General features: G+C 38.5%; 1 pseudogene; it reads left to right on the forward strand.

Annotated features, from left to right (window-relative positions):
* Positions 1 to 2,081: 2,081 nt before the first annotated feature.
* Positions 2,082 to 2,858, forward strand: LOC105470436 (exportin-T pseudogene; annotated as a pseudogene).
* Positions 2,859 to 3,669: the final 811 nt, after the last annotated feature.

A 3,669-nucleotide genomic window follows, 5' to 3' on the forward strand; every position in this document is an offset into this window, starting at 1 on the left:
CAATCATGTTGGAAGGCAAGGAGGAGAAAGGCACGTCCTACATGGCAGCAGGCGAGAGAGAGTGTGCAGGGGAACTGCCCTTTATAAAACCATGAGATCTCATGAGACTTATTTACTGTCACAAGAACAGCATGGGAAAAACCTGCCCCCATGATTCAATTTCTTCCCACTGGGTCCCTCCCATGACACATGGGGATTATGGGAGCTACAATTCAAGATGAGATTTAAGTGGGGACACAGTCAAACCGTATCAGAATCAAACGGAAATTATAGAACTTAAAAATACAACAGAAAATAATTTGCTCAGTGGGCTCAATAGAGGAGTTGATAAACCATAGAAAGTTGGACAAAGCATAGAATCATTTGGGTTTAAGGATAAGCGAATGAAATTTGTTCAGTTTGAACAATATACAGAAAACAGACTGAAAAAAACGAAAAGAGCCAGGGCCTCAGAGACCTATGGAACACTAACACAAGATTTGTTATTCATACCATCAGAGTCTTAGAAAGAGAGGGAAAACACAGTAAGACTAAAGAACCATTTGCAAAAACAATGAATAAAAACTTTCAAAATCTGGCACAAAGAAAAACTTATAGATTCATGGAACTGAGAGAGCCCCAAACAGCATAAATACACACACAAAAAAAATCATGCCAAGACACATCATAAATAATCTTCTGCAAACTAAAGACAAAATATCTTGAAAAAAGCCTGATAGAAACAACACATTACCTATAAGGGGATACCAACTATAATAACTGAATTTCACATCAGAACCCCTGGAGGCCAGAAAAAAGTGGCAGAATATTTTTTGAGTGCTGAAAGAATAGAAGTAACAGTCAAAAATTCTATATCCCGCAAAAGTATTCTTTGGCAAGGAAGGAGAAATAACATTCTCATAGTAAAGAAAACTTTTTAAAATAGTCCCTGACTTAAAGAACTGGCTAAAAGAAGTTCTTCATACTAAAGAAAATGGTAAAAGAAGAAATCTTAGAACATCAGGATGGAAAAAAGAACAATGGAAAGAGCAAATCTGGGTATATGCAATAGACTATTGTTTTCCTCATGAGCTTTGTAAATTATATTTGATGACTGCAACAAAAATCATGAAACCATCTGATACTCAGGACTGACATGTTAAAAGGTAGAGAAGGTAGAGGGACCCAACTGAAAGTAAGATTTTCATCCTTCACTTAAATTAGTGAAATTCTGGTACCCTTAGACCATGATAAGTCACATTATATATATTTTAATTTCCATAGCAACCACTTAAAATACTATACACAGCTAAGTGCCGTGGCTCACATATCCCAGCACTTTGGGAGGCCAAAGTGAGTGGAACATGAGGTCAGGAGATGGAGACCATCCTCGCCAACATGGTGAAACCCCATCTCTACTGTAAATACAAAAATTAGCTAGACGTGGTGGTGTGTGCCTATAATCCCAGCTACTCAGGAGGCTGAGGCAGGAGAATTGCTCGAACCAGGGAGTCAGAGGTTGCAGTGAGCTGAGCTTGCACCACTACACTCCAGCCTGGCAACAGAATGAGACTCCATCAAAACAAACAAACAAAAACACTATACAAAGAAATACAGTCAAAAACATTATAAATTAACTGAGATGGGATATTTAAAAAAACATTCAAGTGGTCCTCAGGAAAGTAAGACAAGAAAAGAAAAACAGAGGGAACAATCAGGAAAAAAAGATATATTTAAGCACTAATGAGTCAATAATTACTTTCACTGAAAGTAGCCTTAACATATCATCAACAAAATGTAGACATTGGTAGGGTAGATAAAAACATTGTGACACAACTATATGATGTTACAAGAAACTCACATCAAATCCAGACATAGGTAGGTCAAAAGTAAAAGGATGGAAAATATACAGGAAATAATAAAAGAAAATCAAGGGTGGCTATAGTACTCTCTGTTAAAGTAGACTCATAGCAAAGGAAATTACTACAAAGAGAGACATATCATTATTATATACGGTAAACAGATCAATTCTCAAGGAAGACTTACTGATCCCAAATGTGTATGGACCAAAGAACAGAGCATTAAAATCCATGAAGCATTGAATGATTATTTGCCTGGAGGAAGAAGTTCTTCCCTTCATCCCATCTGCTTCAGAACATATGCTCAAAGATTGTGAAGCAAAAGACCTCCAGGAGTTCATTCCTCTTACCACCCAGATTATGGCCAAATTGAAGACACAGGTATCCCCGTTTTCACCACAGATATTTATGCCCCTGCTTCATGCAATGTTTGAAGTGCTTCTCTGGCCAGCGGAAGAAAATGACTAGTCTGCTGCTTTAGAGAAGCAGATGTTGCGAAGGAGTTACTTTGCTTTCCTGCGAACAGTCACAGGCAGTGGGATGAGCGAAGCTATAGCAAATCAAGGTGCAGAAAATGTAGAAAGAGTGCTGGTTACTGTTATCCAAGGAGCACTTTAATATCCAGATCCAATTGCACAGAAAACATGTTTTATCATCCACTCAAAGTTGGTAGAACTCTGGAGAGATAAAGATGGACCAGTGGGATTTGTTGATTTTGTTTATAAGCACATTGTCCCCACATGTTTCCTAGCACCTTTAAAATAAACCTTTGACCTGGCAGATGCACAAACAGTATTGTCTTTATCTGAGTGTGCAGCGACACTGAAAACAATTCATCTCAAATGGGGCCCAGAATGTGTTCAGTATCTTCAACAAGAATACCTGCCCTCCTTGCGAGTAGCTCCAGAAATAATTCAAGAGTTTTGTCAAGCACTTCAGCAGCCTGATGCTAAAGTTTTAAAAAATTACTTAAAGGTGTTCTTCCAGAGAGCAAAACCCTAAGGACTGGATTTCCCTATGCCTACTAAGATCAGGAATTCCAGTTAGTTTATAAAGAAGTGATTTTGGCTGGGCATGGTGGCTCACACTTGTAATCCCAGCACTTTGGGAGGCCGAGGCAGGCAGATCATGAGGTCAGGAGATCGAGACCATCCTGACTAACACGGTGAAACCCCATCTCTACCGAAAATACAAAAAATTAGCCAGGTGTGGTGGTGGGTGCCTGTAATCCCAGCTACTCAGGAGGCTGAGGCAGGAGAATGGTGTGAACTCGGGAGGTGGAGCTTGCAGTGAGCCGAGATCACGCCATTGCACTCCTGCCTGGGTGACAGAGCGAGATTCCGTCTCAAAAAAAAAAAAAAAAGCGATTTTAGTGTGCCATTCACACTGGTCTTTTTCACATTGTTTTGAGCTTATTGCAGTATATGTTTGGGGATTTTTCTGTAAAATGGGTGTAATTTTCCTAATACAGGTATGTAGCAACAAAAGAAGTTGCCTGCATGCTGGTCCAAATTGTTCTGTATAAAGATGCCCTTGAAAGACACAGAGTTATCTTAGAACCTTAATTCTTTTTTATTTGAAATTTTGAGTCAAGTCCTTTGTAAAGACCATAGCAGTAGAAAACAGTGCACTTTTTAAAAAATTACTGAATATAAAATGTTTGAAAATTTTCTTTATGTGTGAAGACACATGAAGTATGGGGGGAATACAACAATCAAAATTAGCCTTTCGTAGATAGCCATTTCATTGTTTTAAACTGTTTTGATGCCAATATGTATTCTACAAAAGAGAATGGTTTTAGGCTCCAGTGTTACACTTTGTAAAATATATA

The sequence above is a fragment of the Macaca nemestrina genome, chromosome 4 (genome assembly GCF_043159975.1).
Source record: "Macaca nemestrina isolate mMacNem1 chromosome 4, mMacNem.hap1, whole genome shotgun sequence".
NCBI classification, from domain to species: Eukaryota; Metazoa; Chordata; class Mammalia; order Primates; family Cercopithecidae; genus Macaca; species Macaca nemestrina.